Below are 12,788 nucleotides of genomic sequence, written 5' to 3' on the forward strand. Positions count from 1 at the left end.
TGATTTTGTGCCTCTTTTTCCTCATTGGCTTGCTGAAATCTGTGTTGCTAATGTCTGAGTATTTCCAGATAAGTATCATAGCACTGCTAGTCTTCCTCTCCTCATCTTATGGTCTTTATTTGTAACTTTAACTTGTTTCTGTGCAGCCCTATTTAACCTGCCTTATGTTTTCTGAAATAAGTAGAACATTTCTTTGGATGGGGGACATTGGGCTATAATTTACAAAGAGAAGGAACTCACAGATTTACCATAAATGTGAACAGGCATATAATTATAAAGTTTCTATATTTACTCAATGACTGATAAAAGGAGAGAAATATGAAGCTGTTTTATTCACTATAGCATGGCAATTTATTATTCTGATTCTCTTCTAAAATAAACTCTGAAATGGTATTTGTTACCTGCCTCAGAAATGGACACAGATTATATCAGTGATCCTTATAATTTGTTCTCTTGGGTCAAAGGCTATTGCAAATTCCCGGTGCCGCTGATAAGGATAGAAGAGCACATCGAGAATGGACACAGAGAGCAGACAACTGCGGGGGGGGGGGGGGGGGGGGGGGGGGGGAGGAGAAGGGAGGGAGGGAGAGAAATAAATAAAAAACCTTTAAAAAAAAAAAAAGGCTATTGCAAGGATTAAGGATCTCTATAATTTAAAGATTCTTAAACCCTGTAATAGACTTTGGCCTCAAACAAGAAAATCTGGGCCAGCTAATGAAAAATAAAAAACAACTTCTTAACTTGGGCCCTGTTACTTTCTTCCCTGCTATTTCAACCCTAGCCCTACCTTATTCCCAGGAGTCTTTGCCTTCCTTCCGTCTTTGCTCTGCTGGGCATCTTTAGAGGAAAACTTCACACCAACTTCCTCTACTATAAATTCTCTCCCTCCTCTCAACTCTACACTTCTTTTTGCCAACATACACCACAGCTTCTTCACTGATTTTTTTTTTTAAAAAGCCCACAGCCTTTATTGGCTCTTTTCCATCTTTAACACTCTTTTTGAAATACTTTCTTTTTCCTCTCTCTTTGGTAAGACCTCAGATCTTTAAAAGGCCAGCTAGGTTTTGATTACTTATTCTGTGTGGTCTGCATCTGCCTTCTTCTTCTATCACTTTTCTCTTATTCTGAACTGTTCCTAAACTCCATTTTGCTTTCTTTAACTAGGGATTCAACCTTTGCCTTGTGATTGAACATTATTCCTCTAGATACAGTATATAATGATAATGTTTCCATCATTTTCCTACAAGAAAAAAGTTTTAAAATTCACATCTACTTCAGTCTCTTCTAACATTCTGTATCCAGAAGCATGGCATGACTGTTATCATAAAGTTCATTGTGTGACCATTTAAGCTTGGTGTTGTGCTTAGTGCTGTATAGAGAATCTCATAATCCTGGTACCAGAGTCCTCAATGCTTATAGACACTAAATAGTATCACACATTCATGTGTTGATGAATGTCCTCATTACACACACACACACACACACACTAAAATACAAAGATTATAAAATCACAAACCAACTTACGAATATGTATATATATTTAGTATGTTATAATCAAGACAAATACATTTTGGGGTGGAACATGAGGATGGGTAAATTTATAGCTAGGATGCAGGCTTTGGCATTCTGTGTTCAGACTGGAGGAGGAGAGGAGAGTCATTCCTATGAAGATGAGATGGCTTCATGGAAGAGGCTGAGTTTCAGGAGTTAAGAGAGATGACTTGTGGTGAGTGTCAAGAGGATGGAGTGGAAATTTCCTAGAACACACAGTTGCTAAACCTATAACAGGCCAGTTTCTCTGTGATGGAGAATATAAAAAAGGTTGTGGAAGAAAATGGTTGTAGTAGTGATGGCAGCTGTAAAGTAAAGTTTCCAGTAATAACCCATAATGAATTCTTCCTACTCCATCTTCTCCAGTTCCTGTACCATTTCTTAACCATTCTTACCAGATGTATCTTTATTATTTTTTATGCTTGCAAATTATTACATTCATAATAGCCCCCTCACCAAAACTTAACACCCAACAGACCACTAATACCCACTTTGACTAAATTCTTTATTTCCTTCTATGCCTTAATTTTTCCTGCCTATTCCACCTTCTGCTTGTGGTAGCGATGACTTTAAAAATTCCATTTATGACTCACCTTTATCTCACTTGTAAATTGCTCTTAAAATTATAGGCACAAAACTAGATACTTAGAAGGCATCTAGTTCTTCCTATTACTCAAAGCAAGACTTAAATTCTTATCTTTGAAAGATGTTTAAGTAGGTCTTTAGTGGGCTGCCTTTACTAAATGGAATTGTTACTTCCTCCTAAGGTGGAGGCTGCCCATTCTACCATTATCTAGCTTTTGTTACTAATGAGGAATTCTTAAGCTTAAATCGGTGTTACTGGTACACCTACTAATTTTTTAAAGTTCTGTTATTTGAAACAGTATGAAAGAAATTGGCTTCTTTTTCAATGTAGCTGCTCTTTAAAGATTTGAAAAGGGTTTGTTTTTAGTTAGCTGTGGTCTTCACTTTTTTTTTTTTACTCCAGTGGGATCCAGTAGAATTTTCTACATTGATGGGAATGTCTTCTACCTGTGCTGTCCAATCAGTAGCCACTAGTCACATGTGATTATTGAGTTCTTGAAAACGTGGTTATTGTAATAGAGGACCTGAATTGTAAATGTTATTTTAATTAATTTGAGTTTATTAGCCAGATGAGGCAAGAGGGCAGTCTTGGACAGTAGAGCTCTGAATTCTCTGGGAGTTAGTACCTTTCATATGGCTCTTTTCTCGGCTACTTCAGGAATCTTTATCTTCATCTCAAACACGCTAAAATCATGTTTACCTGGACTCTTAGATCCTTCTGGAGGCCAATTGCACATGTTGTCACAACCGAGAAAACACAAACCCAACCCGTAAAGTCCTGATGAGCATTGTTGGTTTTTATTGAAGGTTTCTTAGAAGGGTTAGAGAGTTATATCTTACTTTCTATATCCCCCAAACTTTCCTGTTTACCATGTTTAATCTCTTTCTCTAAAAAGATTTTTCTCTTGTTGGAGATTTGGACCCGAAGGGTATTGAGAATGAAAGAAAGAGAAAAGGGAGAAGGAAACAAAGAGAAAGAAAGAGTGAAAAAGAAAGAAAGAATGAGAGAGCTGGGATCGGGTCTGCGAGTAGAGACTCATCAGATGACTTTATTGTTTACAAGGGGCTCTCTATATACCCCAGTCTACGTGACAACAAGCAGGAACACATAGCCTACGTGACAACAAGCAGCAACACATAGCCTGCGTGATAGCAAGCAGCAACACGCAGTTAGCCATCAGCATTACCCATAGTCCAAGGAATTTTAAAAAATCTTATCTCAAGGTACGAAGTCTAAGTGTTCTATTCACTACAAAAGGTATGTGCTCATCTTTTCTTTCAGCCTTTAACAGCTTCATCCTATCTGCCAGGGACTCTTAATTACCGCATTCCTTAGGGTGCAAGCGTAGCCATGGAGACAGCACGTCTCTCCTTGTGAGGCCACTGTGCCTCAGTTTCCAACATTCTCTACTCAATCCCTGCCCTCTCTCCCCCACCCCACCCCCATTTCTTAAAAACATTTAACTTTCGGGAAGTGGACTTGGCCCAATTGATAGGGCGTCCGCCTACCACATGGGAGGTCCACGGTTCAAACCCCGGGCCTCCTTGACCTGTGTGGAGCTGACCCACGCGTAGTGCTGATCCGCGCAAGGAGTGCCCTGCCACGCAGGGGTGTCCCCCGCGTAGGGGAGCCCCATGGGCAAGGAGTGTGCCTGAGTGTGCCCCGTAAGGAGAACCGCCCAGCGCGAAAGAAAGCGCAGCCTGCCCAAGAATGGTGCCACACACACGGAGAGCTGACACAGCAAGATGATGCAACAAAAAGAGACACAGATTCCCAGTGCCCCTGACAGGGATAGAAGCAGTCACAGAAGAACACACAGTGAATGGACACAGAGAGCAGACAACCGGGGGGGGGGGGGGGGCCGGGAGGGGAGAGAAATAAATAAATTAATTTAAAAAATTAGCTTTTCTCCTCCTTGAACCTTACCCCTCACTCTCTTCTTTGAGCACCACCACCTACCCTCTTGCCCATTAAGAATCTTTGATGTGCTCCTGCTCCTCCAGTTACCCTTTCTATCCATTATCTCTATTTCCTCTGGATCTATCCTTCTTAGAGGAGGTCAGGGTAAAAAAATCATAAATATATATATATATTTTCCTTTCTCACATAATTCCTGACTCTTCCTAGGCATTCTCTCATTTTTGTTTCTTATCATTGCTGGGGAATCTTTATCTGACTATTCTCTTGCAGAGGCATCTCTAAGTTCTCCTTTTCATTCCATTTCTACACTTGACAAATCCTAAAGCTATTTCTTCACAGTTCTCTCTCCCTTCCTTCCTTCCTTCCTTCCTTCCTTCCTTCCTTCCTTCCTTCCTTCCTTCCTTCCTTCCTTCCTTCCTTCCTTCCTTCCTTCCTTCCTTCCTTCCTTCCTTCCTTCCTTCCTTCCTTCCTTCCTTCCTTCTTTCCCTCCCTCCCTCCCTCCCTTCCTTCCTTCCTTCTCTCTTTCTTTTTTTCATTCTTTGCTTACATGTTATTTGACTAAGTGTATCAGCCCTTCACCGGTCTTCTAGGTACAGTAAGGTGCATCCACTGAGGGAGCAGCATTACTTTCCCTCTTGTCTACCACTGCTTCACCCTCCCTTGATTCCTTTTTTGGCTCACTATTGTTCTCTGTATCTACTTCCCTTTATTGTCTTGTTCTTACCTCTTCCTTATCTGTATTATTAGTTAAATTCAGTATTTAGAAATATTGGGAATGGCAAATGTTTTCAAGGAATCTCGCATAACTCTCCATACTGTACGCTAACGCTGTGGATGTAGCATTGATGTCTCAGAGACTGGGGAGACGGCGGTGAGGGGTAGAGTATCCTCCCTTGCACAGTGTTTCTCAGCTTTGGCACTGTTGCTGTTTTGAGCTGGATAGTTCTCTGTAGTGGGGGCTGCCCGTACATTGTAGGATGTTCAACGGCATCCCTGGCCTCCTCCCCTTATATGTCCTTAGCATCCTTTAAGTTGTGACAACCAAAAAGTCTCCAGAGCAGAGAGAGTACAGCTCAGTGGGTGAGCACCTGCTGCCCATATATGAGGTCCTGGATTCAATCCCTGGTGTGTCCTTTAAAAAAAAATCTCCAGATATTGCCAAATGCTCCCTGGAGGACAAAACCTGCCCCCTCTCTCCCCGACCCCTCACTGAGAACTACTGTGCCAGAATTTTGGCTTTCAGACATTGATTAGGTGGTTATACTTTTTCTCCCCAACTGCTGATTTGTTTACTTAGCTTGACTTTTCAGAAGTATGGTCTTTGATTTTCTTGGTAGGGGGTAGCCTCTTAAATTTGCAAGTTCTGAGCCTCATCTTAGACCTACTAAATCAGAAATTCTATAGGTTGAATCTGGAGATCTACATTTTTACAAGATATACCCCCTGCTCTGCCAGGTGATTCTTATGCCCTATGCTTGACCCTCCTGTGGCATAACTGCTGCATTACCCACATTTTTTTCCTGCAAGTCTTCCTGGTGCTTTGGCCTTTCTTCCGCTCTTGGCCCCATGATGCCAACGTAAATAGGGGAGGCCTCAGGTTACCAGGACAACCAGAGTACAGGAAACCGTAAAGGCTCAGCTCTCCCACAGGCATCACAGGCTGTGGCTATGCTGGCTTGCTTTCTCCTTAGGGACTCAGTCCTACTTCCTATTCTCCATCCCCCGAACAACCCAGACTGGCAGATATCCAGGCACAAGCCACAGACCCCAATTTCACAGACCTGGTAGTGGAATATGGAATGGGTGGGATGAGGAATGGTGAATGAAGCTTCTGTTCTAATATTGATATTCATGGCACTTGTGATAATGGAATTTTGGAATGGTGAAAATTTTATTGCCTTGTGAATTGACTAGATTGCATGCTTTGGAGTCAGGATGGTTCCATTTATTTATATTATTTTTATCTGCTTCATTGGGCCTTGAGTCCTGCTTCTTTTTGGATCCCTGGTTAAATGTGTTTTACAGTTTGTTTTGGGCCAAAAGATTTAGCAATCTACTTTTAAAAAAAAGATTTATTTTATTTATTTCTCTCCCCATGCAGGGGCACCCCTGTATGGCACAGCACTCCTTGCGCACAGCAGCGCTGCATGTGGCCCAGCTCACCACACGGGTCAGGAGGCCCTGGGAATTGAACCCTGGACCCTCCATATGGTAGACAGATGCTCTATCCATTGAGCCACGTCTGTATCCACAATCTACTTTTAATAGACTGAGAACAGCTAATGTTTAGCAGGAAAAGAAGAGTTATCAAACAATTTGGTCTGTTTATATTTCATTATCAAAGATAGTCTTTTGCTTTAAGGAAGATCATTTGGCTTGATTAAGTCCCTTTAAAACCACAAATAAATGAAAATCCACTTGTACTTGGATGCTAAGAAAATGCTGAATTGATTCAACAATGGAGTGGACTACCTCCATGAACATTCATGGCAGGCCAGAGCAGGAGAGAATAAAGGTGATAAGGCCAATTTAATATAAGTTGGTAGCAGGCCTTTAGAGGTTTCTCAAAATTTTCTCCTCAGCCCTCTACAGATTCCTCAAGAATGCCTCAGAGGTGGCTGACAGGAGTGAAATGAAAGATAGCTGGGGTGCTCAGCCCTTACCTGTGCTTCAACAAGAACAAGATTGCTTTTATTTGCTTTACAAATTATATTTATTTATTTTTTAATAGGGAAAAAAAGGTTCTGCTGAGAAAAAAATCTTTTTTAAAAAAGGATTTATTTTATTTATTTCTTGCCACCCCCTTGTTGTTTGCACTTGCTGTGTTTGTTCATCTTCCTTGTTTCTTTTTTTTTTTCTTAGGAGGCACCATGAACCGAACCCTGGACCTCTGATGTGGGAGGGAGGCACCTAATAGCTTGAGCCACCTCTGTTCCCTGCTTTGTTGTGTCTCTCATTATGCTTTTCTTCTTGTACCTCTCGTTGGATCATCATGTTGCATCAGCTTGCCACACCTGCACGTTGCACCAGCTTGCTAAGTCTTCTTTAGGATGTACCGGAAACTGAACCAGGGACCTCCCATGTGGTAGGTGGGAGCTTGAGCTGTATCTACATCCTGAAAAAAACTTCTTAAAGGTGCTGATATTGCAAACTCTTCATTTTATCAACAAGGAGACAGATATGAAGCGAGGATGTGTCTTGCCAAAGGTCATACCTCTAGTAAATTTTAGCATCTGGAACTCAAATCTAGTTCTTGTAATTCTAATAATTTCTTTCCACTCTACTAGTCTTCCTTCTTTTAATGTAGTAAAATGTCTTGCCATTTCACTAGCCACTGCTATAATCCAGAATTTTATTTCTTCAGATGTACTATTCTGTTTGCCACTTAAAGGGTCTCCTTACTATTTGATCTCTCCTTTTGGTCTATACTGTATACATTGTTGCCGTGTTATTCTTCTTGAAACATTGTCTTCATCATGCCATTTCCCTGCTCAAGAACCTTCTCTTTATTGCCTGTAGGAATTTTTCAATAGCTTGACACCCTGTTAAGGCTAGAAGTCTTTATATTGGTATTCTTTTTTTTTTTTTTTTTTTTAAAGATTTATTTATTTATTTAATTCCCCCCCCTCCCCTGGTTGTCTGTTCTTGGTGTCTATTTGCTGCGTCTTGTTTCTTTGTCCGCTTCTGTTGTCATCAGCGGCACGGGAAGTGTGGGCGGCGCCATTCCTGGGCAGGCTGCTCTTTCTTTTCACGCTGGGCGGCTTTCCTCATGGGCGCACTCCTTGCGCGTGGGGCTCCCCCACGCGGGGACTATATTGGTATTCTTTAGGCACTTCATTTTTCAGATAAACTTGAGCCCAAATCCTATCCTATTATGGGTAATTAATAGATGATATAATAATAAGATTAATTGAGCCCCACCCTACTCTTCATCTCCAATTTTGGCAGGATTTTATATGTACAGTTTAATCCAACATGATGGGAAGATACAAAAGAAATAGAGAATCACAGCTCATAGAAAGCAAGTTGTAACATGCATAATCCTGTTGTATCACACATACATGCAGTTTTTTTAAGATTTATTTTTATTTATTTTTCTCCCCTTCCCCTCCCCCCCAGCTGTTGTCTGCTCTCTGTGTCCATTCTCTACATGTTCTGTGTCCGCTTGCATTTTTGTCAGGTGGCGCCAGGAATCTGTGTCATTTTTTTGTTGCATCATCTTGCCGCATCACCTCTCCGTGTGTGCGGTGCCACTCCTGGGTGGGCTGCACTTTTTGTGCGGGGTGACTTTCCTTGTGGGATGCACTCCTTGCATATGGGACTCCCCTATGTGGGGGGCACCCCTGCATGGCACAGTACTCCCTGTGCGTGGGCCAGCTCATCACATGGACCAGGAGGTCCAGGGTATCAAACCCTGGAACCCCTACATGGTAGGTGGATGCTCTATCAGTTGAGCCACAACTGCTTCCCCATATAAGCAGTTTTAAAAACAAGAATGAGGTATATAGAAATTGTCTGGAAGAAAACACACCAAACTGACAACAGTATTTTTTTTTCCAGGTTATGCAAGGGAGTAAAGGTTTTATTAAGAAACAAGAAAAGATAAACAATACTCTATCTGAGACATAGATTGTGGGCATGATGCAGGAGGAGATATGGCTTGGGGCCTTGGGTTAGGCCTTTTAAGAACTTTCTTCCTCCCCCTTCCTAATGTTGGACAACAGATATTAAATTCTGATGAGGAAGATTAAGAAGGCATAGGGGGAAGTGGACTTGGCCCAGGGGATAGGGTGTCCATCTACCACATGGGAGGTCTGCGGTTCAAACCCCGGGCCTCCTTGACCCATGTGGAGCTGGTCCACATGCAGTGCTGATGCGCACAAGGAGTACTGTGCCACACAGGGGTGTCCCCAGCGTAGGGGAGCCCCACGCGCAGAGTGCGCCCCATAAGGAGAGCCGCCCAGCATGAAAGAAAGTGCAGCCTGCCCAGGAATGGCACTGCACACACAGGAACTGACACAGGATGACACAACAAAAAGACACACAGATTCCCATGCCACTGACAACAACAGAAGTGGACAAAAAGAAGAACATGCAGCAAATGGACACAGAGAACAGACAACTGGGGCAGGGGTGGGGGAAGGGGAGAGAAATAAATAAAATAAATCTTTAAAAAAAAAAAGGCATAGGGAGATAAGGGAAGAAGGGAGCACTTCAAAAATATATTTCTCCGCTGAGGAGAACCCTTACAGGGGGTTGAGAAGCACGGAGCTAAGGGGGCTGGGGAAAATAAATGTAAGGTAGGGCAGGTCGAGAGGGCAGTTAGCAGGTTTTACCTTTGGTTTCTCCCCATTCTTGCACTTTCACAGCCTTTTTAGTGCCTGACAAAGTTAAAAATGGTCATAATAAACATTTGTAAGTTGAGTTACAAATAAAAGACTTATCTATCTGACTCTTCTGACCTGCTCCTCCGAAGGTGGTACCATCCTTCCTCAATGCCATAATGTCTGCCAGAATACGTGCCAGATTGTTTTTCTGACTTATTTGGAAGGGACAGTCCCAATCAGATTATGGACTAGAAGTGTTCTGTTTTTCCATGGTGAGGATGCATCATTCTTGAGCATTAACCTGATAAAAATTATGCTTTCTTCAACTGCTGTCATAGGTTAGGTCTGAGTTTTTAAAATTTAACTTAGGTTGAAGATGAAAGGGGGAAGCAGATGTGGCTCAAGCGATTGGGCTCCTGTCTACCATATGGAGGGTTCTGGGTTCGGTTCCCAGGGCCCTCTGGTGAGGGCAAGCTGACCTGCACGGAGAGCTGACACAACAAGATGATGCAACAAAAAAGAGACATGGGAGAGACAGGGAGAGACACAACAAACCAGGGAACTAAGGTGGTGCAAGTGACTGAGTGCCTCTCTCCCATGTCGGGAGGTCTTGAGATCAGTTCCCAGTACCTCCTAAAGAGAAAATGAGAAGAGAAGAAAAGCAGACACAAAAGAACGCCCAGCAAATGGGCACAGAGAGCAGACAGCGAGGGCAGGTGGGGCAGGGCGGGGGGCGGAGGAGGATAAATAAATAAAATCTTAAAAAAAAGAAAATGAGAGGGTATGCAAATTCATACTCTAACTTCTGTGGACTGGAAAACAGATTCCCTGACCTACTTTTACTGAACAGAGAACTCATTCCTTTCCTATGCTTCAGAAAGCTGGTGGATCAAAGATAATCCCGTACTGCTGGTGGACTGATTGACCTCTATTATGATTTGTAGGCCAGCCACTATTGATTACAAAAAAGATCTTTATTTTTAAAATTTTAATTTAGTCTTTGTTTTTTAAAAAAGAAGTTTTTAACTGTTTCATAATTAACTTTTTTCAACTTTATTGAAATAAAATTTATATACAAGAAAATGTTATCCATTTTAGGTATACAATTCAGTGAGTTTTAATAGATGTATATACTTGTGTAATCATCGCCCCATTCAAGATAAAGAACATTTTTGTCATCCCACAAAATTCCCTTATGACCTTTTGCAATCATTCTCCTCCCACCTTAATCAGATTTCTATCACTGTAGATTAGTTTAGCCTTTTATAGAACTTCATCTAAATGGAATCATCACATATGTATCCTGTGTCTGGTTTATTTTGCTCAGTGTAAGGTTTTTGATATTCATCCATGTTGCTGCCTGTATCCATAGTTCATCCCTTTTTATTGCTGAGTAGTATTTTACTGTATGACTATACCACAATTTGTTTAGCCTTTCCCTTGGGCATTTGGGCTGTGTGGACATTCCAGCTGATGGGCATTTGGGGTGTTTACACTTTCTGGCTATTATGAATAAAGCTGCTATGAACATTCGTATATGGGTCTTTTTGTGGACATATGTTTGCATTTTTTTAGGATAAATACCTAGGAGGGGAAAACAAACAAAATCTGCCAAACTGTTTCCCAAAGTGACTGTACCATTTTAGGCTTGCCAGCATTGCATGACAATTCTGGTTGCTCTGCATCCTTGTCAGCACTTGGTATATTTTATTTGCTTTTCCAATAATTCTAGTAGGGTGTAGTGGTAACTCATTGGTATTTTAATTTGCATTTCCTTAAGGACTAATGATGTAGAGCATCATTTCATGGGCTTATCTTTGGCAAAGTCTATTCAAATCTCTTGCCTGCTTAAAAAAAAATTGGATTGCCTTCTTATTGAGTTGCAAGAGTACTTTGTATATTCTGGATATAAGCCCTTTGTAAGTATATGTATAAAAATATTTTTCCCCAGTTGGTGGCTCATCTTTTCATTTTTGTTTTTTGAAGAGCAGCAGTTTTAAATTTGGGTTAAGTCTGATTTTGTAACTTTTTTTCTTCAATGGCTAGTGTTTTTGTGTTCTGCCTAAGAAATCATTGCTTTCACCAAGGTCACAAAGATTTTCTTCTATGTTTCTTCTATATCTACAAGTTTTAGCTTTTACATTTACATTTACATGGGTCTGTGGCCCATTTTGATTACCTCTTTAACTTTTGCCATCAGTACAAAACAGATGCAATAGAAAATAACTAATCTGGAATAAGGATGATTACCTCTCACAAAAAAGGAGAGATTGTAGATTTAAAAATTAAACTTTTGTTCTGTGTATTGTTACCATCTACAATTTATTAATTATTCATTAGCCAACTATATATTGGCCACCTCCTGTGTGTCTGGTACTGGAGATACAGTAGTGAGCACATAGACAATGTCCTTGCTCTCATGAAGTTTACATTTTAGTGGGCATCCATCGCATACTGGGTAATGTCAAGAAAACGTATTTGTTTCTATCTCTGACTCTTCAGAATCTCAACTGATGGCATTACTTCAGATTGCTGTCTGCCTACTTAATCCTATGGTATTATAGGGCGGGGCAAGGACTTCTTTCTACAAAGGGTCACTGATCTGTAGAAAAAAGGAACTCTTGGGCTACATACAGCCAATTATATAATTCAGTGCATGGCGTGACATAGCAATACAGAATGGAAACTCATAGTAAATCATCTCAGGCTCCTGTTACTATGGAGGAATAGTGACCAGGTATAATGCTTCTTCTTTGGTTTAAGCAAAAGAGTAAACAGTTTGTTTTTTTTTCTTCAATCCTATTTTTGATAATATCTTTTCAGCAAGATGGTTTACTGATACTGTCCTTCAGAAAACTCCCAGATCCCTTTCCTGATAGTCAGAGAACCAAATATCTTCTATAACAGACCATTCATATGTTCCCTAAAAATTTGTACTGATGATACCACCATTTTCTAAGCCACTCCAAGTATCAATAAGGATCATTAACATTTATTAATATAAACTAATAATAATATTAAATAAATTGATAATAAGTGTTTTTTTACCAAAGATTTATTTTTTATTTATCTCCCCTCCTTCCCCCCCCCAATAGTCTGCTCTCTGTGTCCATTCGCTGTGTGTTCTTCTGTGTCCCCTTGCATTCTTGTCAGCGGCACCAGGAATCTGTGTCTCTTTTTGTTGTGTCATCTTGCTGCGTCAGCTCTCCATGTGTGTTGACACCACTCCCGGGCAGGCTGCACTATTTTTGTGCTGGGCAGCTCTACTTACAGGGCGCACTCCTTGAGTGTGGGGCTCCCCTACGTGGGGGACATCCCTGCGTGGCAGGGCACTCCTTGCTTGCATCAGCACTGCACATCACACGGGTCCAGAGGCCCTGGGTTTGAACCCTGGACCTCCCATG

Source organism: Dasypus novemcinctus, chromosome 8 (assembly GCF_030445035.2).
Source record: "Dasypus novemcinctus isolate mDasNov1 chromosome 8, mDasNov1.1.hap2, whole genome shotgun sequence".
NCBI lineage: Eukaryota > Metazoa > Chordata > Mammalia > Cingulata > Dasypodidae > Dasypus > Dasypus novemcinctus.